Source organism: Aotus nancymaae, unplaced genomic scaffold (assembly GCF_030222135.1).
Source record: "Aotus nancymaae isolate 86718 unplaced genomic scaffold, 86718_ANA_hifiasm-v0.15.2.pri h1tg000059l, whole genome shotgun sequence".
In the NCBI taxonomy this organism is placed as follows: Eukaryota; Metazoa; Chordata; class Mammalia; order Primates; family Aotidae; genus Aotus; species Aotus nancymaae.
Window position 1 is genome coordinate 24473196 of NW_026988473.1, and position 12868 is coordinate 24486063.

At 40.0% G+C, this 12868-nt stretch overlaps 1 protein-coding gene across 1 annotated transcript in view; it reads right to left on the reverse strand.

Annotated features, from left to right (window-relative positions):
• Window positions 1–6086: 6086 nt before the first annotated feature.
• The window catches only part of IFTAP (intraflagellar transport associated protein), a 259976-nt gene continuing 253194 nt past the window's right edge, over window positions 6087–12868 (reverse strand). Inside the window, exon 11 of the transcript XR_010338323.1 lies at window positions 6087–6227. The gene's annotated coding sequence lies outside the window, so the exon portion shown is untranslated. The remainder of the gene's footprint in view (window positions 6228–12868) is intronic.

Genomic DNA, 12868 nt, shown 5'->3' on the forward strand with positions numbered 1-12868 from the left:
GTGCAGTGGCGCAATCTCGGCTCACTGCAACCTCCGCCTCCTGGGTTCAAACAATTCTCCTGCTTCAGCCTCCCAAGTAGCTAGGATTACAGGTGCCTGTACTAGGTGATGTCAGTGAGATAGCCTGGCACCAGATCATGTAGGATCTTTTGGGAAGCCAGTGGTTTTAGAGCAGGGTGGTCAGATGATCCAGTTTATGATATGCAAGTTTACTTTAACTGCCCTGAGTAATCTGTGGGAGCACATAAGTAGAAGTAGAAAAACCACCTAAAAGGTTATTACAGTATAGCGGATAAGAGATAATGGAGACATAGACTAGGGTTGGCAGGCAGAAGAGATGGAGAAAAGTAGGCGGATAATAGACATATTTTCAGAAGTAGAAATGGTAATAGCCACTGATGGTTTGGATGTGGGTAATAAGGCAAATAGAGAATTACAGATACATGAGATCCAGGTTTCCAGTTTGAACAGTGAATATTTTCCATACCACATTTCAATGAGTTCCGGTTTTCATGTGTTCATGTGCTCTGAGGGCATGTCTGCAAACATGCCTGGGCTAAAGCTGCCTCTCTCAACCTCATCTTTCAGAAAAGGAAAAGACTTAAACTTCACCCTGAGTATGAAAGCTCCATACTGTCAAAATAATAAAGACACTTGCCAGGTGGAAATGGCAGTTTCAGTCTCCTTGCAGTTTTAGCTGAGAGGCCTCTCATCTCTCTTAATAGAAGAATTATGGCAACAAGGTACAACGAACCTCACCCATGGGATGTTCTCCCTCCTTAACCACCTTAGAGAAATAGAATTTTGATTTTTAAAGTGCCAGTTGCTAGATGAGTACCAGAAAGTTACTAGTATGAGGCTGGTTCTGAACATAATCCACAGAACAGGGATACTGGGCTGGTCTAGATGGGATCCAGGAGGTATCACTGAGATCATGTGGAAGGTACCCAAAGCCACGTTCAAGACTGGAAATCAAGACTCTGTAGCTAAAGAAATGTCCAGGCCAGGAGCAGTGGCTCAAGCCTGTAATCCCAGCACTTTGCGAGGCCGAGGCGGGTGGATCACGAGGTCAAGAGATCGAGACCATCCTGGTCAACATGGTGAAATCCCGTCTCTACTAATACAAAAAAAATTAGCTGGGCATGGTGGTGCATGCCTGTAATCCCAGCTACTCAGGAGGCTGAGGCATGAGAATTGCCTGAACCCAGGAGGCGGAGGTTGCGGTGAGCCGAGATCACGCCATTGCACTCCAGCCTGGGTAACAAGAGCGAAACTCCGTCTCAAAAAAAAAAAAAAAAAAGAGAGAGAGAAATGTCCAAAATTAAAGGATTCTAAAACATGAGGTGTAATCTCCAAGATGACCCCATGGACTTTATTAGATGGATAAAATACTTGCTGGAACCTCCCAGCTTTTAGCTCATGCCTCAGAGTCACTCAAATCACCTGACTGACCATCACTTCAGCAATGAAAAGAACGAGAAGAGGATCAAAGTGTTTTGTATCAACACCAAATTAATTATAGAAAACTGCCTCTGTTTTTATATTGCTTATTTCATCACATGATAGTGTTTAAAGCTATATCTCTCCCAACAGAAATGAAGAAAATCAGATGCTGCCAATATGTCACCTTTGTGTATGAAAGGGACTCAGCTGATATTTGAAGGATGTTTCTACTTATTCCCTATTGTCATAGCATGAGATTAAAGGGGAAAGAAAGTATGGCTTGTGATTGTTACAGCCATGACAAGAAAGGCCTCCAGTCACATCTTATTAATTTACTGTGGAACAGAATGTCACATTGACATTTCAAATTATCCTGTTGCTTTGTTCACAGGATTATATTGAGCTTAAACTCATTGAGTTTCTAGCTTGGCTATTTATGTGAACTACAACTCTAATCTTCTGATGTCTTGACCTGCACACAAGACCAAATTTTACTATTTATAAAAATGATTAACTTTGGGGACAAATAGATGTAGGCTCAAATATTCCTTGCTCCACTTCCTAACTGAATCTTCCTGGGCAAGTGATTTATCTTCTCTCTACCTTAGTTTCCTCATTTGTGATAAGAAAAGTAATGTCTACCTTATGTATTTCTAATGAGGATCAAATGAGATAATATATGAAAAGCATTTTAAACTATCAAAGAGACAACTAGTAGTAAAATAGTAACAACAATGACACCAGCTAACATTTCAGCACTTCCTAGTTGCCAGGCTTTTACTCAAATAATTTAAAATATTTACTAACTTATCACAGCAACTCCTAAATTAGATACTATAATTATTTTCTCCATTTTACAGATGAGAAAATGGAGAGCACAAAGATTAAATTATTTGCCAGGAGTGCAGCCCAGGCAATCTGGCTTCAGAGCCTGTGCTTACCTACTCTATTTGGCATCTATCTGGATTTCTTGACATAGGCACCCTTCCCAAATTTAGATCTCCAGCCCAGGCGTCACCCTGAAATCCAAGCTCATTTATCCTAATGCTTCCTCATCATTTACCCCTCAATATCTAACAGACTCTCAAATTTTATTGGTCCAAACTCAATACAGTGTTAAATGAGTCCTTCATCCTGGCCCTGAAACCCACACTGGCCACTGTCTTCCCATCTCTGCTTATGTCAGTTCCTCCTTCCAGAAGCTATTGGTCAGTCATTCTTCATGCCTCACTTTCCCTCAAACTATATACCTGCTCGATTAGAAGCGCTGGTCCTACATTTGAAGGATGTACTACCTTCAAAATACATCCAGAAATCAACTACTTCTGACTATGTCCTCTCTATCACCCTGGCCCAAGTCACCATCTATTGCAGGATCCCTGTGGTTACCTCCTGATAGGACCCTCCAAATCCTACCTCAACCCCGTCATTCAATATTCAACTTCTCAATATCCTCCAATGTCTGTTACTTCCAGCCAGGGTACAAGTCAAAACTTATACAATGTTCTATTGGGCCTTAATGATTTGACCCCTGCTATCATCTATGACCTAGCCTCCTATTCCATTCCCCTTCACTTACTCTGGTCCAGCCACAACAGCACCTGCTCTTTATGAAACACACCTGGAACACTGCTACCTCAGGGCCTTTACACTTACTGTTTCCGCTTTCTTGAATGCTGTCCTGCCAGATATTGACATGGTACCCTCCTTTGCTTCCTTGTCTCTACTCAGTGAGGCCTGTGCAGCCAGCCTCCTCTGATTCTATCCCCCTCCCTTGCTTTATTTTTCTCCATCACTTTTATCACTACATCACATACCATGTGTTTTGCTTGTTCTGTTTACTGTCTGTCTTCTCCACTAAAATGTAAGCTTCACAGGGGCAGGGACTTTTGTCTACTTTGCTCATTGCTTTGTCCCCCCTGCCTCTATGTCTATCTATAGGCAAAGTTCACTATATATTTGATGAATAAATGAATGAGCAGTTCCCCCACCCACCGGGAAATGAAGGACATTAGGTAACATCCCACATATGATACAATGAGCACCATAATGTCCTCCTTTTCCAGTCTCCCTTAAAAGTTCATATCTTTCATCACGTCCAATTCTAACGACCTATTTCTCCGGATTAAGCCTTATTAATCTATAAATACTCTTGAGAAAAAGGATAATAATAAGCTATCATCAGTCAATAGTACTTTAGAATAAATTGGTTTTGGAATCTTCTTCACCTTGTAAATTACCTGAGAGCAAGTTCACATAGAAGTGAAAAACAAGATGACTAGGGAAGACAGAAGTTCTAAGGGACTGACCTGATGTCAATGACCTGATGGGAGTGTGGGGAGTGGTGGAGGAGGGAAGTGTATGCACCAGCAGAGGAAAGGAGGACACTGGAAAGAGAAAGGAATCTCTTGTCTCCAATTTGCCTTGGGCTGGTCCAGAATCATCAGAAAGAAATCTTTTTTAAATTTTCTTTTTTGAGACAGAGTCTTCCTCTGTTGCCAGGCACCAGGCTGGAGTGCAATGGTGCAATCTCAGCTCACTGCAATCTCCGCCTCCTGGGTTCAAGCAATTCTCTTGCCTCAGCCTCCCGAGTAGCTGGGATTACAGGCACATGCCACCACGTCCAGCTACTTTTTGTATTTTTTAGTAGAGACAGAGTTTCACCATGTTGACCAGGATGGCCTCAATCTCTTGACCTAGTGATCCTCCCACCTTGGCCTCCCAAAGTGCTAGGATTACAGGCATGAGCCACTGCGCCTGGCCCAGAAAGAAATCTTAAGCTGTTAGTGCCTCCTCTCATGCCTACGTGGTCGCCCTGGCTTTTTCTTTTTCTTTACTCTTTTACTTAGCTGCAGGTCACAAGACTTGATGTTGTCTCCTTTTCCTTGCCAGGCTACCTCACCTCTCAGTGTTTCTCCACCACCAACAATTGGCAATGATGCAGAAGAACATGACCTGACTCCCATGACACCAGCCTCCATGAGTTCAGTCCCTTTGCCAGCCTAGCATAGGACACATGTTCTTAAGCTCACTACATATTAGAATCACTTAAAGACTATACACACACACACACACACACACACACACACACACACACAAACACATATATGGAGAGAGAGAGAGACAGAGATGGAGAAATTCTTTCTTTACTTATTCAGGGGAAAGATCAAGGAATTGGTAAATTTCCCAAGTGATATGAAGATGTTGCCAGGGTTGAGAACAACCAGGGTGGAGTAAGCCAAATCCACACGGAGAAAAACTGGGCTCAATCAAGGCCTGGTTCCAGCTCTCACCAGATATGACAATAGCAAAGTCACTTGGTTTTTCTGAATAGGAATAACTGCTTACTTTGGGTTATTGTAGGAATTAAATGAAGTTTTGTGAAAGTGTTTTATAAAGAGCAATAATATTACCGTTGGGTGAAGAGGAAAATGTTGGAGAACACTTGAATAAACAAAACATAGAGCAACTCAGGAAATTCCAATTAAATAGCTATTTTCCTAACTAACAGCTATGACTACACAGGGAAAGGGTCTCCACACAGGGACATAGGATGCAGAACCATGCAAGTGGGCTGTCAACACTTGTGGTATCAACAATATTGACTTTTTAAAATGACCAAAGTATATACATTTACTACACAAAACGTAAATAATACTGTAAAGAAAAATAGAAAGAAATTAAAATTACCCACAATATAACCATCTAGGAATCACCATTATTGATATTTTCCCAAACGTTAATGCATAACACAAATATGTAAGATAAAAGTCATACCAGACATATTGTTCTATGATCTCCTTTGTTCACTTGATATAATAGAAACATCTTTGCATATCAATGAATACAGTTCTCTACATCATTGTCCTAATGGGTACATAGTAGCCAATTCCTGAGGATTTATCACTTAGGCTATTTCCAATTTTCCCTGTCTTACCAAGAATTCTGCAGTACATTCTTGCACACATATGAATGTTCATTTGTTCTATTGTTTTTCTAGAATAAATTCCAAGTAGCAAAGTCGCTTAAACAGAAGATAAGAAAAACAAATAAAATTATTTATTTTTATTACAAAAGTACAGGATTTTTAAAAATTCAAACAATATCTGCCACCTGCCGATTAAAATCTACATTCTTGTGGCCGGGCGCAATGTACATTCTTGTGGCTGGGCGCAATGGATTACGCTTGTAATCCCAGTACTTTGTGAGGCCGAGGTGGGTGCATCACTTGAGCCTAAGAGTTCAAGACTAGCCTGGGAAACATGGCAAAACCCAGTCTCTAGTAAAAATACAAAAAAAATTAGCCAGGCGTTGCGGCATACGCCTGTATTTCCAGCTGCTCTGGAGGCTGAGGCATGAGAACTGCTTGAAGCTAGGATGCAGAGGTTGCAGTGAGCTGAGATTATGCCAATGCACTCCAGCCTCAGCAACAGACCAAGATCCTGTCTCTCTCTCTCTTTCTCTCTCTCTCTCTCTACTTGGGCATAGGGCCTAAACAAATTCTCCAGCCTCTTTTAGGGTTGGTTGAGGCCATAGAAGTAAGTTTTAGCCAATGGGATGTGAGCAAATGTGGTGGAAGCCATGTGTCAGCCTGTTCTACTAAAACCTCTCATGCAATTCTTTTTTGTGTCACTGACCTCCTTTGTTGCTGGATGACAATGCCAAGGATCATTCTGGAGGTTCTATGTTGAAGACTGCAGAGATTCCATCAGCCTGGATTCCTGAATGACCATGACAAGCATAGCCCATCCTGTGCTAAACTGGAGCAAGCCAAGATTATTTACCTAAGCAAGAAAAAAGATTCTATTGTGTTTGTATATAACACAATAAATAAGAGTTTTTTATTTATAAACATTTATGGAGCACAAATGCAATTTTGTTACATGCATAGATTGGATAGTGGTCAGGTCAAGGATTTTAGGGCATTTATCACCCAAATAATGTACATTGTACTCATTAGGTAATTTCTCATCATCCATCCCCCTCTCACCCTTCTGAGTCTCCACTGTGTATCACCCCACTCTCTTCATCCATGTGTATACATTTTTTAGTACCCAATTATGAGAAAATGCAATATTTGATTCTCTGTGTCTGACTTGTTTCACTTAAGATAAGGACCTTCAGTTCCATCCATGTTGCTTCAAAAGACATGACTTCATTCTGATATGACTGTGATGACTGCAGGAACAGCAGGGTTCTTGGTCTCATGCCAATAGCATTAACACGGACACATGTGAAGTGGTTTTTAGGAGCAAAAAGTTTAATAGGTAAGAAAGAAGGAAGGAAGAAGAAAACAGCTCCCCCATACAGAGACAGAGAGAGTGGGGATTCAAACAAAGAGAAAACCCATTTGCACTGGAAAAGCGGCTGCTTACATCAGGATTCTGGAGTAGCTGGTGTCTGGTTTCCATAAGACCCAGAGGATTGGTTTGACCAGGTGTGTCATTCAGGTAGTTCCTGAGAAAATGGCCCCTCCCACCCTGGCGTTTTGCAAATGCAGGGTGCCATGATGTTCTATACACGTGGGAATATGTGGCAGTGCCCATGTTGCCAGGCATATGTGGGGGCAAGGGCAAGGACAAGACAGCAGGAATGCTAATTGCTTGCATTTGCGTATCAAAGTTTGCCTTCCCAGCTCTAAGAGCCGGGCTTTCCTGCTAGACAGGAAACATTTCTGGAGCTGCTTTAAAAGAAACAAAACCTTCCCAAGGACCCCTTTTCCTCTCTATCTACCTAAAATAATTTGTTACTAACTGCTATAACAATTCCTTTTTATGGCTGAATAGTATTTCATTATATACATATATATCCCCCAATTTTCTTTATCCAATATTTGTTGATGAACTTAGGGGTTTTTTGGTCATAGAAATTCACTCTCTTTAATTATACAGAAATACATATCTTCAAGTGGCATACTACCATAGAAAAACTCTAACATATGGGGCAATGGCTTGGTGGTCAAGTAACATGGGGTAGGGAAACTCTTAATGGAGGCTCAACAGTTGGGGATCCATGATACATGGTGACAAATAATTTGGTAAAAGTTGTCTTGGAAGGCAGGCCAGGTGCCTTCCAGGCTTGTAGCAATGGAGGAAGTGATCAGAAAAGAGATATTAGGAGAGTATGTTGACCATTACTTGTTGCATTTAGGAAGGATTTACAAGAAATAAACGAGCTTGAGAAATAATTGGTTAATTTGCAAGCAGAAAGGAAAGAAAATGGAGAGTGTCCAGAAAATCAGGCTTTGCAGAACTGAAAAATTTAACCACTACTGAACAACAAATCATAGGAAATGAGACTGAAAATATGCCTTGAAGCCTCTGTCAATTTCTGTTACTTAAACAGAGGTATTTAACAGTATGGCAAGTATCATATTAAATATATCTCCTTTCCACCTAAGCTTGTAATTTCAAATGGCTGACAGAGAGCCACCATTAAGTTGAGGGAGAGAGGCACTGGGTTGAGAAATGAGGAAAGAGATAAGGTTTAAGCATTATGTCTTAGGAAAGAACTTAGGTCTAGTTACACTCACATGGAACTCACTGAATGTAAATAGATTACAAGGCAACTAAATATTTGAGGAACTGATATTGCCAAAGAATCCTGTGCCTAAACTAAAAAAGCTTTAACTACTCAAATCTTTAAAGAATTCTTAGGCAGGCCCTGTCACTGGCATAGCAGAAGGCAACATGAGAGTACTGTACAGCCCCTGAAGAGGGTACATTCCTGGTTCTCAATTCACACAGGGTCATGGAGGATAACAGAGAAGGAAGATGCACCTAGAGCAGGGAACCAGGGTCATTCAGTAGATGAGGGAGCTCCTCTAAGATGGCAGAATCAGGATTTCAGGAACTTTTCCTACCGCCAGGGCAACTTCACAAAGCTTGCCCAGCAGGGTTCCATTATTGCCATGAACCAGTGACTCTTCTCATTCCTGAATGGGAGTTTTTACTGTAGTTCACCATCATTGTGTGTGAGTGCATGTGTGTGTGCGTGCATGTGTGTGTGTGTTTGTGTGTTGACAGTGGAGGGACAAAAGGGGAGAGAGATTGCATCTTTTGAATATGCAGGTCACCAAACTACTAGGAACCACATCTGGAGAAGACTGCATCACTCAGGCACCCTTGCCTTTGAATTTTCTATGGAGTTTAGAGGAAACTTCGTATTATCTTCCTTAAGAAAGAAGGCAAGTGTGTTCTCCATGTACACAGAAGGGAGCACTGGATATTTGGTGACAACAAAACCTGACTCCGGTAGAAACTTCCTGACTCTGTTAGAAACAACAAAATAATTATACATTTGGAGCTAACAAAAGCTGTTAACAAAATCTTTGTTCTCCTTTTTGGAAATACAGCTACATTCTGTGTCCCAGTCTCTCTTGCAATTAGAGGTGGTCATGTGACTGAATTCTAGCAAATTGAATATGAACAGCAGTGCCATTTTCAGGCCTGCCCTTTAGACACACATATGTGTGCACACACACTCACACACAGACACACCATCACCATGTACCACAAACACCATACCACATACCTCCAATGAATAATCCTCTATGCTCATTTTTCTTCTGCCACCTTGGTGTCAATGCCCAGGGACTGAATGTGATATCAGTACCCAGGGCAACCTTGTAAGTTGCATGTTGAAGATTGATCTCTGAATGGCTGTGTGTGAGGTAGAGCTTCTTTGTACCCTTCCTCAGTGTCTAGGAACTGCTTCGGGTTGATTACACAAAGAAAAACTAAATCTCTATGTTCTTTGCACCACCAGCTCTATTTGAGTCTACTTGTTACAGCAGATAGCCTACCCTACTAATATAATTCAAATGCATATAAATTATGAAAATGAAAGCCCATGTATTTACCTAATTACAGTTCTTGGAGTGATTTACTTCTAATACCATTGTGTAGTCCTCTAAGTTTTTTTCTGCATGTGTAAAGTATACATACATATATTACAAAATTGAGATCACACTACAGACACTATTTTAAGATACTTTTAAAGAGTTTGAGTATCAGTCTTATGTGATATACATTAATGTGGCTAGCTAGCACTCTATGCCTTGACTAAATAATAATTATACACCTGGGGCTAACAAAAGCCATGCGATAAACCTAAAAAGCTCTTCAGTCTTTTAAAAAAGCACTTTGCTTGTAACTTAGCAAATGAAATATACAGAAAAAAGAGTATTAAACACTACCCAGAAATATGTACAAATAACAACTTCTACCCCAGTGACTGAAAGGAAAAGCAACAGCGAAACTCTACATGTGATTATAAAAAACAGAACACCCTCCATCTGGCCGTCTATCATTTGTCTTGTGAGTATATTTTTTTCCAATAAGCCTAGGATCTCACTATAGACAAAAGCAACCAAGCCCCGCATTTAATGCTCTCTTAGAAGTACAGGTGCTGGTGAGCAATTGATAGTTGCCCGGTGTTTTTCTCCTTGGTTCTGTATCCTTCATATTTATAGATATTTTCAGACATTCTTCACAAAAACACTGAACACAGAGCTAGCACATGGTAAACTATTTCAATCAATTATTGTCTCGGAAGGTAGTACTTGCCTTGGAATGCATAGAATAACACCCCTTTCCTGATGACATTTCTAACGAAGCTTAAGAACACTTGGACCATCTTCCAGTTTTTTAAAGGTCAACTCTGGTTTTGCTCAATCACTATTCACATTTTCTATGAGATCACACAGTTCCATCTGCTCTGAGACATCCTTCACATGTGTCTTCACTGGCTGGTCCCTTCTACCCTCCCTGCTCATAAGTCTGAATAAAATGACCCTCTTCTATGTTCCCATAGCATTCTGCCCATGCCTCTATCCAAAAAATCAGACTCGTTTTTGTCATTATCATCACATGTATGAAGAACCTACATGCCAGACACTATGTTAAGCATTTTATATGCATTTTCTCATTCAAACCTAATAACCTATGCCATAATGTTCAGTAAATGCCTAGTGTCAGAACCAAGATTCAAAGTCAGGCAATCTAATCTATGAGATCATATTCTTAAAAATCAGGGGTAATAGTTGATTTTCTTGCCTCTGTTTCTTTCATCCACAAACATCTGTTGATCAACTATTATGGATCAAGCTCACTTTCACAATACATTATAAGCACGTTGAAATAAAAGACTTTTTCTAAATCTTAGCATTTCTAGTGTTCAGTACCATACCTGAAAAATAATTGCTGCTCAATACATTTGTGATACATCACTAAACATAAAGGCACATAGCCTGTTCTCTCTCCCGCCTCTATAGTCAAACAGAAAGAGAAGATAAACTCTGCTGAAATAAAAGGGAATGGGCTGGCATCTGCCTGCCACTAGAAACACACTAAAAAGAGGCTGGACCTCTGCAGGTTAACGTTCTTCATCTTTTAAAAATTGAAGTAGACCATACAATTATAAAGACTATAACTCAATTTGTTCTAAAATCTTCAATATTATAATATGTTGGTCCTCTAAAACTCTATCCTCCATGTTTTTCAAATCTTTTAATGGTCTAGAGAATACAGAGATCATTAAGGGTTCAAGTTGAGATAGGAAAATCCATGAAACAGGAGGGGCTTAAGATAGATTTTGAAGAATGGGTAGGATTTGGATCAAAGCCAAAGATTTGGCACTTTCCAAGCTAGGGGAATAATTGAGTCTATGTTATGGTTAGTTTGGAACTAGACTAACTAGAATAAAGATTAGAAATCTATAATAATGGGAACCTAAGGAGAAAGTGAGGTGGAGGAAGATAGATGATGACGAAGATAGACAGATACATAGATACATGGATAAAATGGGTTCTGACCTTAAAAGAGACTCACAACGCATAAATTGGAATTAATGAGCTATTTTTAGTTTATAAACAAAAAGTGACATAATAAAAGGAGTATTTTAAAAACATATTAGCTTGGCAGCCATTTGCAAGATGGATTTCCAAGAAAGATTCCCTTTTTATCCTGTGTCTTTTTTCTCACTTGGACTAAAGATATATCAGCAATCTCAAAATGACTGCAATTCAGGGGAAACAGCCATTGGAGAAACTGGCCACAGAAGTTAGGTCGCAACTACAAAAATATTCCTCACACAACTGAGCCTGCATATCCTGTTCCTTGGCAAAGAAACAACGTCATCTAGGGAGGATTCCCTTTGCCTTAGGCGGTCCCTCCATAGTGGGTAAACCACTTTACTTGCTCTCTTTTGTCGGACGCTAGTATCCTCAATCCCAGGCCTGAAGAATTTCATAGGAATTTTTTCCAGAATTATTCTCTACAATGAAGCATTCCATCCCTTATACCTAGTGAAGATCTGGAATGGCACTGCCCACACACTTATAATCAGATGTGTTCCAAAACCATAGTCGCTATCTGGATAGCTATTGGCTTTCTCCAGTGATTCACACCTGCCTACAGAAGGAAGCCAAATCCCTCCATATGGCATTCAAGACCTTGGTAAAGTTGTCACCCACTCTCTAGCTCTCTAGCTCATTATTAACTCACAGTCAGAACTCTGCCTCATAGACTGTCTACAGCAGCCAAGCTAATTAGTTCATGGAGCAGTAGCCCCATGTCTGCTGCCTACCTTTTGTGATCTGGCCCTGCTCTGAAGTTAATCTCCTGACCCCTGATCCCTTATTCATTCTTAGCAATCAGTGTTCTTTAACTTCCAAGGCCCACAGGAGTTTCCACTTCCTTTAAACTCCTAATGAAATCACCGTGTCTACCAATTTCTTAGGCACTTTAAACTTTTATATAATTCTTCAATTCTTCTTGTGAGCATCCTTTCCAATCAATTACATTTCTTTTGGCAAAGACCCTGTTGAAAGCTTTTGCATCCTTCGCAGACCCAAGTACCAAATCGGTGCTCAATAAATACTCTGAAGTAAATTTATGATGACTAATTATTCATCTATGAATTTGATGAAATGGCAATGGGATAGCAGATTTGAAATGGGTAATTCATCATTTCTTCCATTGTGTTACATTACAGAATTCTAATTATAGTGACTCTTGGTATTACATATGGTTGTTCAGAAAATCAGGATGCAGTTTTAGCTCAAGGATTTAGTTTGCCTGAGACTGAATGTAAATGACTATATTTTTCTAAAGTAACCATACATTGTACCTCAAAATAACTTTATTTTTTTACCCTGCTCATTAATGCTCAGCACAGCTATCTGGGAAGACACATCAAATCAGTACAAATCTGACAGTCCATTTTTCACTACCATTCTCTTCATCTATTGCAAAACAAACAAGGATTTGCTAAGCTGAGTTTGCTTCTCAGTGAAAAAAGCCTAGTAATAGTAAAATTTCTCTAAAAACACCTATGCTTCTTCAAGCCCTGAAGAATATATCACATCCACATTCATTGCACCCAGGAAAGAGAAAAAAGGAAACAGGTGCCATTTAGAAAAAAA